The sequence below is a fragment of the Acomys russatus genome, chromosome 6, assembly GCF_903995435.1.
Source record: "Acomys russatus chromosome 6, mAcoRus1.1, whole genome shotgun sequence".
NCBI lineage: Eukaryota > Metazoa > Chordata > Mammalia > Rodentia > Muridae > Acomys > Acomys russatus.
Genome location: NC_067142.1, coordinates 875,638 through 898,572, shown reverse-complemented (window position 1 = coordinate 898,572; position 22,935 = coordinate 875,638). Strand labels below are relative to the sequence as shown.

At 34.6% G+C, this 22,935-nt stretch overlaps 1 pseudogene; it reads left to right on the top strand.

Moving 5' to 3' along the window:
• The first annotated feature begins 1,570 nt into the window (after positions 1 to 1,570).
• On the top strand, positions 1,571 to 22,833 carry LOC127190896 (inactive serine/threonine-protein kinase VRK3-like; annotated as a pseudogene).
• Positions 22,834 to 22,935: the final 102 nt, after the last annotated feature.

Below are 22,935 nucleotides of genomic sequence, written 5' to 3'. Positions count from 1 at the left end.
ATCTTTTATACATATGACTAATGTTCTTCAAGGGAAAATTATTAAACCTTGTAAATAAACCCAGGAAAACACAAACATACAGTAGAACTAAATGAATACAACTTTTCAACACCAGAAAATAGAATCAATGAGAGAAACCCCAAGTAAAAGAATTCTGGAAATGAAAAACATAGGAATTTGAACAGTAAACACAGAGGTAAGCTACACTGAAAGAATACCAGAGGTAGAAGAGAGATTTCAGGTATTGTAGAAATAACAAAAGAAATGGAGTGAAATGTATACCTTGTTCAAAGAAACAGATATATGTAACACAGATAGACATTACCACTGAGTAAAGGGTTGGAAATAGATATTTCAAACAAATGGACTTTCAAACCAAACTAATGCATCTGTTCAACAAAGGATAAATCTACCAAAATGATATGACAGATATTAATATTTATTCCCCTACCACAAATATAACCAAGTTCATAAAATAAACACTCCTACAGATTAAATAATATACTGTATATATATATATATATATACATACATACATACATACACACACACACATATATATATATATATATCCTAGATACAGATAGTACAAGACTTCAGTATGCCACAAAGGCTAATGCACAAGTCATATAAATTTTGACATTATAAACCAAATGGACATAACAAATAATAACAGGAGATTACACACAAATGCAAAATAATATTCATTCTTCTTAGACCATCATGGAACATCCTTCAAAACTGACACATTCTCAGACATAAAAACCAGTCTCAATAGATACAAGTAAACCCTTGCCTCCTATCCTACCATAAAAGATGAAATCTGTATATTAACGACAAAAACAACAAAAAGCTTACAAACTAATGATAACTGAACAACTCATCTCACTACTGAGTTGAAAACAAGTCAAGACAAGAAGTAAGAAAGAAATTAAACACTTTGTAGAATTGAAAGAAAATAAATACACAACATACCCAAGTTAATGAGACTCCATGAACATTATTCAAATACGCAAAGCAACAGAAATAAATATCAACAAAAAAAGAAAGGATAGAAAAATGAACGTTTTCATTTTATTTAAATAACTTTAATGTTTTATTTCAAAGAAATGGAAAAATAGTAATTCAAAGGAGTAGTTGGTAAGTGATCATCAAACTCTGGTCTGAAATCACTAAAATCAATATAGTAGCCAAAATAGGAGAAGTGTTTTTTTCTTTAAAGAAAATCAATAAGGTTAAGAAATCCTTATCAAAAACAGCTAAAAGTCAGAGAGAGGATTGCACATTAACAAATTTAGACATCAAAGTAGTGATAAAACAACTATAAATAGAAAATACATAGAAAATTAAGACACATTTTAAAAACTTGTTCTTTGCCAAACCTGTCAGTTACAACATGTACTTTCTCAACAGAGACTAGTAAAGCCAGACTGACCTGGTCAAATGTCATGAAGACAGTAGGAAAGCACAGATTTCAGCATATACCATAGCAAAACATTCAAGAAGCAAGCTAGGGTAACCACTCTCATATCTAATAAAATCGACTTTCAACCAAAACTATTCAAAAGCCATGGGTAAGAACACTTTATACTCATAAAAGAAAGAGCACACCAAGATGAGGTCTCAATCTTGAGCACCTATGGCCCAAACAAAAGAACAGCTACATTTGGGAAATAAACATTACTAAAGCTTATATAACATATCTAACCTCACACATTTATAGTGGAAGACTTCAATACCATACCCCTACCAATAAAAAGATAATTGAGACAGAAAATAAATGAAGAAATAATAAAACTAAAAATTTCATGAATCAAATGGAACTACCATAATCTACAGAACATTTCAACCAAACAGAAAAGAATATACCTTCTCCTCAGCACTTTATGGAACCTTGTTCACAGGTGGCCATACACTCAATCACAAACCACATCTCAACAAACAATATGGTAAGAGCACTATAAATTAAACCTGGAACTCAACAAGAACAAAACAACAAAACTTTATGAATTCGTCGAAATTGTACAGCTCCCTACTCAATGACCTTTGAGTAGAGACAAAATAAAAGAAGAAATTAAAGCATTTCTAGAATTCTAGAATTCTAGAACACAATATACCCAAACTTAGGGGGAACAATAAGAACATTAGTAAGAGGAAAGTTCATAGCCCTGAACAACTTCATAAAGAAATTAAAGAGATCCCATTCTAACAACTTAACATCACATCTAAAATCTCTAAAACAAAAAGAAAGAAACACACAAAAGTGATATAGATGAATGATCAAATTCAGGACCGAAATCACTAAATTAGAAACAAAGAAAACAGGGAGATCAAAATGATGGGCAGACCACACACTGTATTTTATTGGCAACTCTGAGCAGAGGGACCAGTCTGGGAACTACAGATCACAACAGCTAGTGTGCCATGGAGGAGAAATGACCACACTGTGGAGCACAGATGTTTCTGGCCTCGGGCCATCCAGCTGGTCAACAGAGGAATCCCACAAGTGCCCAGTCTTTGAATCTGGACACATACCTTCTTGGCATATGCATCTGTGACCTACATCTCAGACTCTGTGTTGCAGACTGAGCTATTGGCTGCACAGCACAAGACTCTGAGTCTGACACTCAGGGGATAAACAAAGGTATGGAACATAGATGGATCTGACCTCCTTGCCAATCCATGGAATGATCCAGGGTACAGTCAGTCATGGGCAACATTCCCAAAGCCTAGCCACACACTGGCTAGTACCATTCACCTGAACTCTATCTCAGTCTAAATGGTGCATGGTAGTTTATGAGTATCTGGAAATGAATAGATGCAACTGTACTCAGGTCACCTAGACACTCCAGCAACAGTATCAGGGTCTAAGCAGGAAAGGTTCAAGCTCCAAAACTTATCAAGTCATACACAGTTCATTGGTCAGTGCCCATTGTAGGTGATTCAAAGAGAACTCTGGACCACAAAGAGACAGTGTCTGCAATTTAGAGTTCAGAGGAGAATCATTGTGTAGAGCACAACTGGATCTGAACTCAGGCTACCCTGCCAATCCAGGGAAAGGCCAACAGTCTGAAACCATGTCAAGTGCCTAATCCACAGAAGGGTTTCCTGATCCCTGCAGGTGACCGGTCTCAAGTAGCCACTCACCTACGAGATGCTCTCAAAGGTGAGTGAAGGACACCAGAAAATACCATCCAATGCCAGAAACAACAGGATGACTAAAGGGCAACATAAAAGCACAAAAACACAAATAATAAATGACAAAATAAGATGGCATACTAAGAACCAGTCATCACAAAGCAATTGGCCCTGGAAACTCAAATACAGCTGAAGCAGGAAAAAATACCATAAGTCCTTCATAATAAAAATCCTCAACTGAAGAATAAATAAAGAGACTGTGGTACATTTACACAATGGAATACTCCTCAGCTGAGTCATCCACAGGACATGAGAGCAGGAAAGTTGGGCCAATCTTTGCTAGCATGCATAGACAGATATTCTAGCCCATCACTATGCCTGAGCAAAGCTGTCCCTGTTCTAGAAGGTGCAGGAGATCTGGTGGGCAGATCAACTCCGAAACTATACAAGTCTTATTCATGGAGTTAGCCTACTTAGAGACCTACTCCATCTCTGAACTGCTGGAGAACTTGGGCAGAATCAAAGCTGCAAGATCTCCTTGACACAGGGAAACAATAGGATATCTGAGACCATCCCTGAGAGGAGCTAATATTGAAAGTGTTGCAGAAGCCAGAGGCTCAAACCAGACCAATGACTCATTGTAATGAACAACTGAAAGTGAGGCTATTTAGAGCAAAAGATATTAAGTGTTGAAACATTGTAGCACACTGCAGCATCCACAGTCAGATATTTTTGTTTTGTTTCTGTGTTTGTTTTGTTTTCAGGTTTTTTGTTTGCTTGGCTGTTTTTTAGCTTTTTATTTTCTTTAAGGGGGAAGGTGTAATTGTGGAGGTTCTATACAGAGAGATGGAGAGATGAGTGGGATTGACGTGTATGATGTGAAAATGAACTAGTATCAAATCTCAATATTTACCTACAACCCACAGTGTTCAAAGCACTCAAATAGATACAAAATTATGGTTACTATAAAACTTCTCTTGAAAATTAAGAGAATCCATGTAAGGTACCATGAATTGTATTCTACATAAAATGTGTTAATAAAGGTCTAGTTCTATCCACAAAACCACATATGCATATAGTTATAAAATACTTTTTGAGGGTATACTGAAATATATCTTGCAAAATAAGTTCTATAAATATTAAAGAAAGACAGAGTTTACAAAAATAATATTCTGTGAAAGAAAATATGCAATAAGAAAGCCATGTGTCAGTATATGCACATGAATACAATACATCTAGTTTGTCTAAGGAATTATAAGAAAAGAACAAATTCTGAAAAATGTACTAGTAGCTAGTAGAAGTTCTTTTATGACTTTCTGTGTGCACATTAATAAATTGTTCATGTTTAATTTCACATTCTAATTGATAAATTGGCATAAGGAAAGTATTCATTTCTGTGTCTTTGGTGTTTCCATGAGATGCTAAAGAGAAAGTCTTACTCATTTTCTTAAATATTAAATATTTTACATGTACATTTATATTATTACTCATATATACAATAAACTATGTACAGCAAGAAGAGCCACAGAACCATCAAGAACAATATGTTACTTTCATAGTGTTTTGGCCATTTGTGTTTGGCAGCCCCAAAGAAAACATTTTTCCTATCTTAGTGTATCCAAACTTCTGAATTTAAATCAATGTCTAGCATATTTTATCATTATCAACTTAAAACATATATCTAGACATAAAAACATTTTAACCCCTAAACTGCTCTGCTTAATTTTAATAAACTACCTGCTCTTTAAACCCATCAGAGACTTGAGAAAGAATAAAATTAATTAACTGAGTTTCTTATTCATACTATGTATATGACAAATGTTAGTTTTCTAAATTTCTGGTCATAAATTAAAAGTTATATGAGGATAAAAGAAAATAATTTATTTTATAGTGCAAAATAATGCAACACAAGTGTTAAAATTATGATTAATGCCTTTAAAAAAAATACCAGCAAACTATATGGAATTACCTTTGTTATTTCATGCTCATATATTTATTTAGAATATATAATATTCTTTCACTGAAGTATTGCAACTGAACATTTTTTGCAGTTAGAAAAGTATATCTAAATGCTAAATAGTCCAGGGATTCATACCTCCTTCCTAGAAGGCATTGAATGTTTTTGGCATATTATTTTATTTATATCTTCTGCTCTTTCCATAAAAATTCATTATATGACTGAATAAACAAGTGAAATGAGACTGAAATTTTATTATTTTTTTTAAATTAACAATTTTATGAAATCAAATAATAAAATAGAGAACCAACAATGTGGTCTTCAGTTCTCCAAATTTGTATTAGAATTTTTCTTAGGGTGTTAAAGAAATGTTAAATACATATTACCAAGCATCAAATTCCTAATCAGAAACAAAACGTGATTTGTGTTTTCTTGTCAGATTAATTTACAATATCTGACACAGATTGCACACCCTGTCCATCTTTATTGTTTCAGTTTTTACTCTAACAACATGAGGCAGGTTGTGAGATCTAGACCACTGAAGAGAAAAGTGAAATTTCCCTTTAGCTTGGGAAAAACCATGGGATTCAGAGGATGCAATATTCTGTAGCCCCAGGTTTTATTAGTTTTTTCTACAAACATCCTTTCAGATGCCATATGTATCTATGATTAGTGGCATGTTTCTACCCATCTAATTACTTTGTGCATTCTTAAAAGATATAAAAAATATTCTATAAGAAATACTGTTTTTAGAATATCATATATATGTTTATTTCTGTAAATTAATTGTTATGTCATTAGACTGTAATCTTTATTAATAGAATAAAATTATCAACATGCAGGACGTTAACAGCTAATTTTTGTTTAGCAATTACCAGATTAGACTAAGAATGCAAAGCATCTCTAATTTACCAATGACTACTATTACTCTTGTTAGGTTTCTCATATTATTTGCTAGTACCATTAGGAAATGCAAGATATATGATAATGAATAGTCATGTGGTAAAAGTACCTAAGTGGATTTTACCATGTGATTCTTTGGTAGAACAGTGTGAGTGAGTGTTTTACTCAAATTTGCATGACTATTGATAAAAACTGGAAGAAATGACATCACATTCAGATGTAGAAGATAAAACTTTGGAAGAATAAATTGCAAATTGCATAAGGTATTCTTCATAACATGATGTAATAATTCTTACTAATTATTTTTTACACTAGTCCAATATAAATCTTTAGGCTTTATACAATCATAAAGGATTTTGTCTATTCCATGAATTTTCTTGTGTGTGACACATAGTACATAAAAAAATGTTGGTATAAGTTCATGCAAAATAAGTAAGAGATAACATTAGGGCAGCTATAGTTAATTTAATTTTTAAATTGAAGTAAGAGGCATTTATGCCTCCAAAACAACAATCTGCTCTCAGGCTAATATTATTTATTTTTCCTATGAACAACTGATTTTGTCAAATATAATTTAGCCTCATCATGAAAAACTAATTCATGTTTTCATTGATCACTTATTAAACACACAGTTATGTACTATGCTTCTTGGTTACTAACATGTTATATTGGGATCAATTCAGATGGAAGTAACAGATAAGTAAAATAATTAAACTTAGAAAGCCATAAAAAGAGAAAAATGATAGGTAACCTTGAAGCATCACTTAGCTTCATGTCCTTAAAAGTTTCACATTACCAGGCAATTGAAGGGCTTGGCATTTACTCCCTTTTCCAATATACTTTTGGATGAATATAGAAGATTCTAAAAATGTGTATGTGGAACAAGAAGGTGCTTCAAATTTATTCCACAATAAAATGTCGTGGTATTAAATAATATTCCTAGAAGACTGATTCACTCTGTATCATGTTTCAACATGAAATTCCCCATAAGAACACTATAGTTACATCCTGAAAAATTCATGTTTTAAAAAGATTCCATAATTCTTTAGTAAAACACTAAAACCACTTCACTGTTAAATCACCTAAGAATAAAATGATCTACAGGTCCTTACTTTAAAGAAATGACAGAGATGGCCAATATTTAAGGAAGATCTGTATGTTATAAGGGGCACTGTATATGATAATCACTATAGAGAAAGTGTCCATTCAAAGAAATGGCTGCCTGGGGAAGAATTATGGATAAAATGCGAAGTTACATTTTTGAAAATGAGGTTAATTCAAAGTCAAATATTATAAAAAACACAGTAAAAGCAGAACAGACTAACTATGTAACAATAGTGGAATACCTTCCTTAAGAGGAAAAATAGAACACTGGATTCATTGTTTGTGACATGAGAGATTTTCAGAGAGAGGAAAATTTGATAGTATAAAAAAGATAACTAGTGGGATGATAGGCAATAGTTGATGAAAGGAGCAAATTCGAACAAAGTGCAATTATATAATTTTAATTGTTCGTAATTAAACACATTATTTGGAATAAGAACAAAAAATTAATAAGGGTGAAGGGAATCAATGATCAGAAACTATTATATAAAAGAAAGCATTTCTCAATAAAATAACTAACAAGATAAGTGAAAAAGGTATCAAAATAGCATGAAAGATAAAACAGGATTTAAAAAAAAATTGATGAATGCATTGAATAAGCTATCAATCTTCTCAAATACTAATACTAATAAAAATTTTAACTATAACTTGCAAAATTGTTTCTTTTTGTTGTTTGAAGTAGATTGCTATGTAGCTCACTTGTCCTTAAACTGACTCTGTAGATGAGGAAAGCCCTAAACTTTCTATGATTTTACATTTTTCTCCCACATGCTAAGATTAAACAAATGTTACACTATTTCTGTCACTTCCTATATTTCTATCATATTAAACATTTAATATGAAATATATAAAATATGATATGTCAACTTTTCTCAAATTTTTCATGCAAATACTCGAATTTTATCTTCCAAACTTCTGTTATGAAAGTCTGCATTCCCAAGCAAGCAACTTTCACATTGAGGAATTCAGCTGGTCCCACACACAAATGATTGTCCCAGCTAGATTGATTGAAGGTTTACACCCTGGAATAGGAGAGTTGATAGGAAATGAGGTGTCTTATTCCCCTGATAAAACAAATACTTAAGTATTAAGTTGCTCCTTACCACATCTGTGTAACGCCTGCATAACTTCACCTTCCTAGTGAATAAAAAAAGAACATCTCCTCCAAACTTTCTTTCCCCAAATCATTTCAGTAAACCAGCCTCCAACACCAACACACATTTACTATAAAGTCACCATGTGAAGCAGTAAGAAGAACAGTCAGCACATAGTCATTACACTCTCTCAAACTCTAGAGAGGAAACAGAAATAAAGAAGAAAATTCTCCAATGAATTCCACAATTTCAAAACTGAGTACCTAGAACATTAGTCATCACAAAGATAATTAATGATCCCAGAGATGCTAACAGAAAATCCTAATAAACAATAGCCATTAGAGCACATCTATTTTTCTACAAGTTGACACTTTGGAACATTTATGGTATCTTTTGCCTTATAGTTTGTAGTTTCATGAGGCCCAATTTATTTTTTATTTTATTTTATTTTTTATTTTTTACATATATATTTATATCATTACATATAAATACAATAAATTACCTACAGCAAGAAGAACTATAAAATAATCAGGAATTATACAAACATTACATTCTTAGCATTTTGGCTATTTGTATTTGGTAGCATTTAAGAAAACATATTTTCTATCTTTGTGTATCTAAAATTCAGAATGTTAATCAATATCTATCATATATCATAATTTTCCACTTAAAACATCTATATAGACATAAAAAAATTTAACCTCTAACCAACTAAGCTTAAATGTAAATCTAAATTATATGGTCTCCAACCCCATCAGAGACTTGAAAAGGAATAAAAGTAATTACTTTAGTATACAGAGAATGCAGGTTAGGGGATCCCAAATGAGAAGATGACAGACACAGTTTGCCTCATTAGCAGCCACTCAAATTTTTCTATAATGTTGGAGCATCATCTTCAGCCTTCTGGCCAAATATAACTGATAGACACATTTGTGAGGCAGGAACTTTTGAAGATTTGCATACCCTTTCTTGGGAGAGTTTGCCCATGAACTCTGCCTACATACAAGCTTGCCCTTTTTTTAGGAATAATTTTGTCTGTCATAAAAATGAGGACATTTTTCTCAGTGGCTTGTTTGCCACATTTGAAGCCATCTCTATAAGATGGTTTATTAGTTCTCTTCATCCTCTTTGAGATAGGCAGAGTGTTGCCAGAAATTAACATGTCTCATTGTCAATGAATCTTTAATATAATAAAAAGAATTTTAAATATCATGTTCTGTAAGTTTTTGAGGTTTTTGAAGGCATCTTGTCATCTTTCTATGGAACCATATGTATCTGTTGCTCCTAAGATGTATATTCTTGAGATAATAATAGACTAGTAATTGACATTACCATGATTTGGTCAACTAAAAATTAACATCTATAACTTATTTATCCTAAAGAGCATACAATAGCACTATCAATGTATTGGAACTAAAATTGTATTATAATTGAATTATATGAGTACAATACCACATATTAAAGTAGAACTATATACAATGTGCATGAAGAATGAGCTTAAATTTGAATTCTATACAAATGTATCTAAATGAAACTTATTTTGAATCAATATTCAAAGTTCTATACTGATGACTAAAAAAAATCCTTATTTGTGACAATTAAGGTCTTAAATTGAGAAGTAGATTCATTAATCTACTTTGTGTTCTATCTTCCCTATATATTTCTTTATTCACATTCTTTCTTTTCAACTCAATCTCCAAACCTAAGAATGGAAGACAAAGGAGAATAGGCATCCCTGATTCCAATCTTATTTTCTCTCTAAAGGAAACCATTATAACTTATAATTAACTTCCTTTGAGAATAACCTTCTATAGACCAAGAAAGCAACAACAACAACAAATACCCAAATTTACTTAAAGGAAATGGGGCATCATTCTCCTAATATTTCTTCTAGCTAATTTGGGAAAAATAATACATTTGTAGGGTATTATTTCCCAACAATAAATTTGGGGAAATGGTTAAACAAGCTAGGAATAGCATTGTGTTCCAGTTTGTAAGTGTTTAGAAATTTCAGTCTTAATTATTTTCCTTTGTAAGACAGTCTGAAATACTAGACCAATTGGCATTGGAAGCTTTCTTTGACTGTTCCCTGGGAGCTGCCTGGTTCTGATGAGGAACAGCAACTGAAGCACCAAGTGCTGGAACATGAAGGATGCAGGATGTCAGTGTTCAGCATACTGAGAAAATGGATCCTGTTAGGTCTGATCTAATGTCATTGTCTGGTTCTTTTGTTCTGAAAATAAATAATTTCTCACAAGAATTATACAGTCCTAAAATTATAAATGTATAATGTGTACATGATGCGCAGACCAGTTAATGCTGGTTCTCTGGGTTGTTTGTTTGTTTTTTGTACAAGCACAAAAGAAGACATTTGTAAATCTTCATTCATGCCATGTAAAGAGTAGCACCTAATAATAATTCATAGGAATTCTGTGGCCAACAAGAAGCATTGTCTATGCCTATACATTCTTGTCTCAGGCAGTTTCAGAGCTATTCTCATACAATTTGATTAGCAATATATGTTGCTTGCTCTACAGTTTAAATTCTTCACACCCCAATTGTATCCCCCTCCCTCACACCTTTGCAATACCTTCTCCCTCCCTCTTCCCTTTTCCCTCCCTCCCATAGTACTAAAAAATGAGCGCTCATCCCTTAACACTTGATCTCAGTCTATGAACCCTCATCTGTACTACCTGTATAGTCTTCTTTTGTAGCTTGGCAAGCCAGTCATGTCAGGAAGAAGTGATCAAAGTTCAGTAACCATAGCCCATGTCCAAAGTAGTGCTTACTTTCCACATTGTAGGACCAAGAAAGAGACTGTGCTACTACACATGAGCAGATGATCTAGGTACACATCATACATGGTCCTTGTTTGATGTATAAATTTCAATATTTTAGTGTAGTTATCCTGTATTATGTGGCTAATATCCACTTATGAGTGAGTATATACCATGCATGTCTTTCTAGGTCGGGGATACCTCACTCAGAATGATCTTTTCTAGTTCCATGCATTTGATTGCAAATTTTACACTTTCCTTATATTTAATAGCTGAATAATATTCCATTTTGTAAATATACCACATTTCTTTATCAATTTTCCAGTTGAGGGGCATCTAGGCTGTTTTTGGATTCTGGATATCATGGATAAATCTGGTATGAAAAGAGTTGAACAGATGCCCTTGTTGTATGGTGGAACACCTTTAGTGTATATTCCCAGGAGTAGTATGTCTGGGTTTTTAGGTAGAACTATTTCCTTAGAAAGCACCAGATTGATTTCCAAAGAGGTTGTACAAGTTTGTACTCACACCAGCAATCAGTGGTGTTCACCTTTGTCCATATCCTCATCAGCATGTGATGTAAGCCTGAGGTTTTTATCTTAGTCATTCATATGGGTTTAAGATGAAATCTCAGAGTCATTTTGAGTTGCATTTCACTGATAAATAGGGATGTTGAGCATTTCTTTAAGTGTTTCTCAGCCATTTAATATGTCTCTCCTGAAAATTCTCTGTTTAGTTCTATACCCCATTTTTAATTGGGTTATTTGGTTTGGTGGTGTTTAATTTCTTGAATTCTTTATATATTTTGGCTATTAATCCTTTGTCATATGTATCTTTGGTGAAAAATTTTCCCAGTCTGTAAGCTGTCATTGTTGTTCTGTTTACAGGGCATTTTATCTTACAGAAGCTTTTCATTTTCACAAGGTCCAATTTACTAAAAGTTGCTCTTAGGGCCTGAGCTTTTGTTCTGTTTAGGAAGTTGTCTCCTATGCTAATGAGTTCAAGGCTCCCTCTAAATTTTCTTCTAACAGATTTATTATGTTTTGTTTTATGTTGATACCTTTAATCCATTTGGACATAAGTTTTGTGCAAGGTGATAGATACAGATCTATATGTAGTTTTCTACATGTAGCCATTCATTTAGACTGGAACCATTTGTTGAGGGTGCTTTCATTTTTCTCTTATATGGATTTGGCCTCTTTGTCAAAAATCAAGTGTCTACAGGTGGGTATATTTCTGGGTTTTCTGTTCAATTCCCACTGATTGAACAGCTTATTTCTATGACAATAACATGTTGTTTTTTTACTGTTGTTTTATACTACCGTTTGAGATCCAGGATGAAGATTCCTCCAGAAGATATTTTATTGTACAGGATTGTTTTATTTATTTTGTTTTTTTTTCATATGAAGTTGAGAATTGATCTTTCAATGTCAGTAAAGAATTGTGTGTGTATTTTGATGGGAACTGCACTGAATATGTAGATTTCTTTTGGTAAGATGACTAATTTTTTATGTTGATTCTCCTGATCCACAGGTATGGGAGATCTTTCAATTTTCTGCCATCTTTAAATTATTTCTTCAGAAATTTAACGTTTTTTTCACACAAGTCTTTCACTTTCTCGGTTAGAATTAGACCAAGATATTTTATATTATTTGTTGCTTTTGTGAAGGGTGTAGTTTCCCTAAATTCTTTCTCAGCCTGTTTTTCATTGGTATGCAAGAGGGCTACTGATATTTTTGACTTGATTTTGTATCCATCCTCTTTGCTGAAGGTGCTTATCAGCTGTAGGAATTCTGTGAAAGAATTTTTAGTGTCACTTATATATACTATCATGTCATCTGTGAATAGTGATAGTTTGACTTATTTCTTTCCAATTTGTATGCTATTGATCTCTTTTAGTTTTCTTATTGCTCTAGCTAGGACTTCAAGTACTTTATTGAAGAGATATGTAGAAAGTGGACAGCCTTGTCATGTCCCTGCATTCAGAGGAATTGACCTAAGTTTCTCTCCACTTAGTTTGATGTTGTCCATAGGCTTGATGTATATTGCCTTTACTATGTTTAGGTATGTTCCTTGTATCCATGCTCTCCCCAGGACTTTTAATGTGAATAGGTATTGGATTTTGTAAAATGTTTTTTTTTTTTTAATCTAAGGAGGTGATTATGTTTTTTTCTTTCAATTTGTTTATATAATGAAATATATTGATGGATTTCGGTATATTGAACCACCCCTGCCTGAATGAGGTGAGGCTTACTTGGTCATGGTGAATGGTAATTTTGAGATGTTCTTGAATTTAGTTTCTTAGTATGGTATTGAGTATTTTTGCATCAATGTTCCTAAGAGAAAGTGTTGCAAAATTTTCTTAGTTGATTCTTTCTGTGGTTTAGGTATGAAGGTGACTGTGGCTTCATAGAATGAGTTTGTTAATGTTCCTTCTGTTTCTATTTTGCAGAACAGTTTGAAGAGAATTGGTATTAGCTCTTTTCTTAAGGTCTTTTAGAATTCATCATTGAATCCATTTGGTACTGTACTTTGTTGTTGTTGTTGTTGTTGTTGTTGCTGCTGCTGCTGCTGCTGGGAAGCTTTTGATGACTGCCTGTATTTCCTTAGCTGTTAAAAGACTTCAATTAGTTTACCTGATATTGATTCAATTTTGGTAGTTGGTAGGTATAAAGGCAATTGTCAATTTCACTTAGGTTTTCAAATTTTGTGGCATATAGTCTCTTGAAGTAAGACATGATGATTCTATAGATTTCCTTTGAATCTGTCATTATGTCTCCTTTTTCATTTCTGATTTTGTTGTTTGAATACTCTCCCTTTGACTTTTAGTTAGTTTGGCTAAAGGCTTGTGAACCTTGTTGATAATTTCAAAGAACCAGCTCTTGGTTTTCTTGATTCTTTGAATTGTTTTGTTTCCAATTCATTGATTTCGGCCCTGAGTTTGATGATTTTCAGCCATAAACTCATCTTGAGTGTGTCTACTTCATTTTCTTCTAGATCTTTCACATGTGGGTCTTGGACCATGATGACTCAACTCTGCCTATCTGCTCTGTATCCCAGATGGGGCAAGCTGGTAAGCAGCTGGGGGCTGATGAGGTATGAGAGTCAAAAGCTTCTGGGTTGGTCCACAGGCCTTCTCAAGATGATAGGGCTCTGATTTTGTGCTCTGTGCTTCAGCTGGGCTATGCCAGTAAGCAACTTACCAGTGGAGAGAAATTATAGCCCAAAACTCCTCATGGAGTGGCAGCTAATGTGGAGTGTGGCCTGTGCAGGTCTCTGTTCTGCTTCTCTGCTGCTTTATAAACTAGATATATCAGGCCAACAAGTTGCAGTTGGCCAGGGACAGAACAGAGCCTGAAGCTGATAGCTGGATAGCAGCTAATGCTTGATTGTGCCCCATGCAGGTCTCTTCTCAGCCTGTGTACTCTGTGTCATAGCTGTGTCAGAGCAGTATACTTCAGGTGGGCTGGGGGAGATATACACAGGCTCAAAGCTGCTCACAGCATGGCATCTAATGTGGATCCCGGACAGCACCTGGATTCAGCTCTGCCTGTATGCTGCTGAGAAAAGACAAAGGAATTTGAGTGGGGAGGCTCTTCAAGCTCTGCTCTTTTTACAGCCCCCCTGAGGACTTGTAACAAGTTCCTGTGCCTGGAGAGCTTAGCAGGACAATGCTTCCTTTACAGGCTACCTGGAAGGCAATGTTGGATGGAGTATGAAGGTTGGTGTGTGATCTTATTATATAAACCTTGTCATGTGCTTTAAAAAATCAAGGCTTCTTTTTTAATATTTTATTAATTTATTCATATTACATCTCAATTGTTATCCCATCTCTTGTATCCTCCCATTCCTCACTCCCTTCTGCTTGCCCCCTACTCCCATCCCCTATGACTGTGACTGAGGGGGACCTCCTCCCCTGAATATATTCATAGAATATCAAGTCTCTTCTTGGTAGCCTGCTATCATTCCTCTGAGTGCCAACAGGCCTCCCCATGCAGGGAACATGGTCAAATATGGGCACCAGAATTTGTATGAAAGTCAGTCCCCCCTGTCCACTCAACTGTGGAGAATGTCCTGTCCATTGGCTAGATCTGGGTAGGGGTTTGAAATTTAATGCAGATATTGTCCTTGGCTGGTGCCATAGTTTGAGCAGGACCCATAGGCCCAGATCTGCCCATCATAATGATAATACTCTTGATTTCTTTCAGTTGTTTTAAAGCTATAGCTAAAACTTTACAAATTACATTCAATAAATATGGAATGAGTTAGACATATTGTCTTTTTCATCATTTTAATTGAATTTCTTTGATTTAATCTCTATTTAATTTGTTATTGGCAATAAGATTACTATATATTGCTATTATTATGTTTAGTTATGTACTTTTTATTCTTAAACTCCCATGCACATTTGTCATGAAGTGATAATAGATTTTGTCATGAAGTTATATTAGATTTTGTCAAAGGACTTTTCCGCATAAAATAGGATGGTAGTGTGTGTGTGTGTGTGTGTGTGTCTGTGTGTGTGTGTGTCTGTGTGTGTGTGTGTGTTTCAGTTTTATAATATTGTGGATTACATTTACTAATTTTTTATATTTAACTGTCCCTACATATCTGCGATGAAGGCTACTTAATCATGGAGGGTGATCCTTTTGATATGTTCTTGGAATAGGTTTGCAAATATTTTTTATTGAATATATTGCATAAGTGGTCATACGGGTAATTGGTCTGTAATCCTCTTTCCTTGTTGAAACCTAATATGGTTTGGATATCAGTGTAACTGTGGCCAAATGAAATTAAATAGGCAATGTCCCTACAATTTCTATTTTGTAAAATAATTTAAGCAATATTGGAGTTATCTTTCCTTTGAATGTCTGATTGAATTCTGTGCTAAAACCATCTGGCTCTCAGTTTCTTTGTGTTCCGAAACTCTTAATGTCAGTTTCTATTTCAATGGTGGTTATAGGTCTATTCAAATTGCTTATATCATCTTGGCATACCTTTGGTAATTGATACTTATTGAGAACATTATCTATTTCTTTTTTAACACAGTTTTATTGAAAAATAAAATAATTCACATTACATCTCATTTGTTATCCCATCCCCGGCATCCTCTCATTCCTCCTTCCCTCCCTCCCTCCCTCCCTCCCACTTTCACTCCATTCTACTTCCCTAAGACTGTGACTGAGGGGGACCTCCTCCCCTTGAATATGATGCTAGGGTATCAAGTCTTTCCTTGGTGGTCTGCTATCCTTCCTCCGAGTGCCATTGGACCTCCCCAACCAGGGGACATGGCCAAATATGGGGCACCAGAGATAGTGTGAAAGTAAGTCCCCAGCCTCCACTTAACTGTGGAGATTCTTTCGCTCTTTCTAATTAGTGGAACAAAAGCTTTAATGTATGTCCTTATGATCTTCTGGATTTCTTCAGTGTCTACTCTTATTTTCCCATTTTCATTTTGGATACAGTAAATGTAGACATTCTCTTCTCTCTCTCTCTCTCTCTCTCTCTCTCTCTCTCTCTCTCTCTCTCTCTCTCTCTCTCTCTCTCTTCCTCCCTCACCCTGAGTTACTTTGATTAACAGTTTGTCTATCTTTTTGGTTTTCTCTTCTTTATTTTATTCATTCTTTGTATCTATTTGATTCTGTTTTATTAATTTCTTCCCTTAGTTCAATTTTTTACTTTCTATTACTCTTCAATGTGCCTACTTATTTTGTTCCTATTCTAGAGGTTGTACATGTGCTGTTCATTTACTAGTATGAGATCTTTCCATTTTTTTATGTTCCCAGTAAATACTAAGAACTTCCTTCTTATCACTGTTTTCATTGCATCCCATAAGTTTGAGATTGCTGTGCTTTAATATTTATTAAATTTTAGAGTGCTTTTATTTTCTTCTCTATTTCTGTCTTGATTCATTTTATTATTCATTAGAGACTTGTTTAGTTTCCACAAAGTTGGAAGTTTTCTCTTGTTTCAGTTTTTCTTTATATTCTGCTTAAACCTATGGATGCAGAAAGTCATTTCCATTTTCTTTCTTCTTTTGAGACCTGTTTTATATCCAATTATATGTTCAATTTGGAGAAGGTCTATGAGATCCAGAGAAGACAATATATTCTTTTGTATTTAAGAAAAAAAATCTGCAGACATTTGTTAGATTCATTGTTTTATAACATCTGTATCTCTAACATTTTTCTGTTTAGTTTTGGCTGGATGACCTGTCTGTTAGTGAGATTAAGGTACTGACATTTTCATCTATCAAAATGTGAAAGTCAAAATGCAATCTAAACTTTAGTGAGGTATCTTTTACTACTATATGTGCCGTTGTGTTTGAGGCATAGATGTTAAGAATCGAAATATCGTCTTGGCAGATTTTTGTTTTAATAAGTATGAAGTGGCCTTTCCCATTTTTCTTCACTAATTTTTATTCAAAATCTATTTTATGAGATATTACAATAAATATATCATCTTCATTCTTATCATCCCTTTGCTTGGAAAATCTTTTTTCTACATTTACTCTAAAGTGATGTCTGTCTTTGATGTTTCTTGTATACTGTAGAGAGAAGGATTCTCTTTTCTCATCAGTTAGTCTGTGTCTTTTATTGTGTAGTTGAAACCATCAATTCTGAGATATCAATGAACAGTGATTTTTATTCCTCTTATTTTATTGTTTCTGCAGTGGTAGTAGTAGTGGTGGTATTGGTGGTAGGAGTTGTGATATTAATGATATGCATGTGAGTGTGGGAAGTGGATGGGTGTGTGTGTGTCTGTTCTTCCCCTCTTTTAACTTTGCTGATATGAGATTATTTATTCTCCATGTTATCTTAGCTACCATACTTAACTTGAAGTTTTTCTTCTCAAACATTTTGTAGACTTTAAATTGGAGATCAATATTGATTAAATTTGGTTTTAATGAAGTATCTCATTTTCTTCATCGATGGTAATTGAAACTATTGCTGGATATGAAAAAAAATGTGCCAGTATCTCTGGTCTCTTATAATATATAGCACATCTGTCCAGGCCCATCTGGACTATTCTTTGTTGTACATGTTTATTGTTTTGATTATTAAAGGTCATGTGTAATTTCCTTTCTACTCCAATCTCTTTGATATTCTGTATGCTTTCTGTTTCTTCATAGCCTTCTCCTTCTTTAGATTAGGAAAAATTTCTTCTATGATTTTGTAGAAAACACTTCCTTGACAGTTGAACTGAACTTATTCTCCCTCCATTCTACTATTTTTCTTAGGTTTGGTCATTTCACTGTATTCCAGATTTTCTGGATTTTTTTGTAATAAGTTTTTTAGATTCAACATTTTCTTTCATCGATGCATCAATTTCATATTGTATCTTCAATGCCTGAGATCCTTTCTTCAACACTTGTATTCTGTTGATGCTTGCTTCAATAATTTCTGTTTGAATTCCTAAATTTTCCTTTATCAGATTTCCCTCAGGTTGGCTTTTGTTATTGCTTCTGTTTCCACTTTTAGGTCTTGGACAATTTTATTCTTTTTTTTTTTTCCAACAGTTTTTGTTTTATTTAACGGCTTACCCATTTCCTTCAATTGGCCATTTGCATTTTCCTGGATTTCCTTAAGGAATTTTGTTCAGGTCTTCCATTTGTTTTTTTTTTTTTTTTTTTTTTTTTTTTTTTTTTTTTTTTTTCTTTTTTTTTTCTGTATTTATTATGGTATTTTTTCTTCATTTCCTCTTTAAGGACTTCTATCATCTTATTGTTGATTTTTCTGTCAATATAGTTTGAGTATATAAGCAGATGAAGTTTTATGTGTGCTCAACTCATGCAAACTAAAAGAAACCTGAGATAGAGATTTTACCATATGATATAGTGTTCTCCACATTATAATGGCATATGTAACAGTCTAAAATATATATCACTATATAGCATTTCAAAAATACATTAAATATATTAAATGCCATCAAATAAAACTGTCAAATTGGCTAAGAGATGAAATTTGCCAAAAATTACATTGTATATCATTTCTTCCTTTTTTTAATTTCATATTTGTTTGCAGATGAGCTAAACTTCATAGAACTATTGTGTTCTATATTTGTTTATGCAATTTAGTTATATGATACCATACCTTTGAAAATATTAAATATGTAAACTATATGCAACACTACTCCAGGGATTCTCTAATCTTACCTGAGTTTTCTAAACAATACCAATTTTTCAGTTAGTGATGTCACCCAGGATAGATATGGTGTTTACTATTTTATTATTCTGATTTATTCATATCTGAGGCAATGCCTTAGGGTAAAGGCTAATTATAAAAACTATATAATGGGTCATTTCTACTTGTGTTGAAGGACAGCTTGGTAGAACTTGGGCTCACCTAATTGGTTTATAAGAGTAAATATCTTTCAAACAAATCCTTTACTTGCTTGCTTAGATTTACTCCTAGATATTGTATATTGTTTGTAGCTATGGTGAAGGGTGTAATTTTCCTAATTTTTTTCCTTTGCATGATTGTCATTTGTATAAGTGAAGGCTACTGACTCTTTTCAGTTAATTTTGTATCCAGCCAGTTTGCTGAAGGTGTTTATCAGCTGTCATGGTTCTCTGGTGGAATTTTGGGGATCACTTATGTGTACTTTCATATCATTTGAAAAAAGGGATAATTTTACTTTCTCCATTCCCATTTTAAACCCCTTGAGTTCCTTTTCATGCCTTATTGCTCTGGCTAGACCTTCAAGAACTATATTGAAGAGATACTGAAAAAGTGGACAGTCTTGTCTGGTCCCTGATTTTAGAAGAATTTCCTTGAGTATCTCTCGATTTAATTTAATGTTGGCTATTCGCTTGCTGTATATAGCCTTTATCATGTTGAGGTATGTGCCTTATATTCCCAAATCTCTCTAAAACTTTAAACATGAATGGGTGTTGGATTTCGTCAAATGCTTTTTCTCCATCTAAGGAGATGATCATGTGTTTTTTTCTTTCAGTTTGTTTATATCGTGGATTATATTCATGAATTTCTATATAATAAACCATCCCTGCATGCCTGGAATAACGCCTACCTGGTCATGGTGAATGATATTGTTGATGTGTTCTTGTATAGGGCTTCCTCAAGACCCAGCTATTCCACTCCTTGGAATATACCCAGAAAATGTTCCACCACACAACAAGGACATATGTTCAACTATGTTCATAGCAGCCTTATTCATAATAGCCAGAATCTGGAAACAGCCTAAATGTCCCTCAGTTGAAGAATGGATATAGAAACTGTGCTGCATTTACACTATGGAACACTACACAGCTATTAAAAACAAAGAAATGCATAAATTTGTGGACAAATGGATTGAACTAGAAATGATCATAATGAGTGAGTTAAACCAGAAGCAAGAAGACTCACACAGTATATACTCACTAATAATTGGGCACTAGCACAAAAGGCATGTCCCATGAAATCCTTCACTTACCAGAAGATTGGGATAGATGTGAGGACATCCTACTGAGACTCTAGGGAAGAGAAATATAGGAGATGGTTAAATAGAAGGACTCAGAGGGTCTTAGAAACCTACAAGCAGAACATCATGATGGGTGGATCAGGGCCTAGAGGGGTATCATCAAACTATTCTACTAACCAAGGACAATATAATAGTAAACATCAAACCCCTACTCTGATCTACCCAATGGACAGGACATTCTCCACAATTATGTGGATAGTGGGGACTGACTTTGTCATGAACTCTGGTGCTCCATATTTGACGACCTCCCCTTAATGGGGAGGCCTGGTGGCACTCAAAGAAATAATAAGAAGGCTACCAAGATAAGACTTGATAGCCTACAACCATACAGTAGGGGAGGAGGTCCCCATTGGTCTTAGACCTAGGGGAGGGGAATAGGGCTAAAGTGGGAGGGAGGGAGAAATGGGAGGATACAAGTGAAGGGATAACAATTGAGTTGTAATTTGAATAAATTAATAAAATTAAAATTAAAAAAAAAATAGTAAATATCAGATTGTCACCATGTCAGATATACATAATTCTTCTAAGCTTTCAAACTTTAGGAAATGCAAATAGAAGTCATAGAGTGTAATGTTTAATTTAATTTTAAATTCAATATGAAATAATGGAAGTAGTTAGGAGAGTGAAACATAGAGCTAGTGTCCAAATCAGGCAGTGTTATGCCTGTCATAAAATTATCATTTAGCTTTTAGTAGAGTGCAAAGTGTAATACAGCCAAAATTAGCATGCATGGAAGACTCTAAAACATTTCCTTCATTCCAAGTACCACAGTTCTACCATCCGTGTACACTACTTCTTAGAAAAAAGAATATAATCTAAGGTAGAATAATGTTACAGTTGTAAACCCTTCTGCTATGAGAAATGCCAAAACTCTGTCATGATTCAGCCGTATAAACAATACAATTATTCTTGGTACTCCTAGTGTCTGCATATATAACTAATTAATAAATTAACATTTATTAGTGTTGGTAAAAAAGCAAAAAAGAATAAAACTCTGGAAAATGTTAAAACTTGGGATTCTAATATAACAGACAAGTCTCTGCATGCTGGTGCTGTTTCCTATCCACATTCACTTACTTTCTTCTCCTGAGTCAGGGTGAGTATTGGCACATGTGTAGCCAACCACCTGAACTGATGATCTCCCTGCTGGAGAAAGGCAAAATAGACCAGAGGGTCCCTGGAAGTTTCTTCTGGGCAATTGAAAAGCATACTATCCTTCTGTACTATCCTTTTGTTGTTAAAGTGTCAAAACATCATTTAAGTTCTGCCCTTGCTATGGCAAGGCCCTGCCTATCGAGGAGCATGGAGCCACCCAGATTGACATTATGCCTCTTGTTTCATCATTTCTAGGATCAATGAGAGAGCTGAGCTCCAGATTTGAAACCTTTCCCAAAAAAGTGAAATGGTCACACACTGTCACTTCTCTCTGACCCTCCCTCCCCTCTGACTGTGACAGTTCTGAGTCAAAAGATACCTGGAATTCTCCTGAGGAAGCCACAGACACTTGGAGCAGACCATGAACCTTCACAGGCAGTCTACAGTTTAACAAGTTAAGTCCTCAGACACTGAAGTGGAGGCAGGTGATGACCTCACTCCAGGCTTTGTCCACAGGCCAGAGCTGACACACAAGATTGGGCAGTAGTGGGTACTGGGGGATCTCAAGACACAGAATGACCTACATTCTTTAGGAAGCTTAGGCAACTTCTCTCACCTGTGAATCAAGGATCCAAAGGAATGGATTCTCAAAAAAACTGGGCTACACGTTTGGGTGCCTTTTAAATTACCAAGACTTCTTTCAGAGAGGAGCCAATCCTGTGCTAGTGAACAAGTGGAAGAATTAGTACTTGGTCCCACTCCTGGTTATCCCCACTTTTGTTAGCTTTGGCATTTGCCAGGACAAGTACAGGTTCCTGATGTTCTCCAGATTGGGGGGAACTTTCAGTTTGCCCTGGATGAAAACCCAATGCATTTGGTGTCATTAAGGTGTGTGCTGCAGGTAGCCTGCATGCTGCTAGATGCTCTGGGGTGTTTTCATAAAAATGACTATGTTCATGGGAACCAGACTGCCAAGAATGTCTTTGTAAATCCAGGTGACCTTCCACTACTGCCCAGTTGGCAAACACATGGCCTACACAAAGGCAGCTGCAGTCCGCATGTGGGGGAACTGTGGTTCATTACTGTAGTCATTCCCAAGGGATGCAGTCCTTTCTGCCGCAACAATCTGAAGACCTTGGGGTACTTTATGCTCATGTGTCTTTATGGGTCCCTGCCATGGACAAACTGCCTTCACAACACAGACGTGATCACTAGCAAGAAACAGAAGCATGTGTATATCCCCAAGTCCCGGGTGGAATTGTTTATTTGCCACTGCAGAGACTAAGAGCTTCTGACTTGAGGTAGGACATGAAGTAGTGTGATGAGAGGCCTTCTATTTCAACACATAATTCTCCAAAAAGGATTCTGTGAATATGCACTTGCCGCT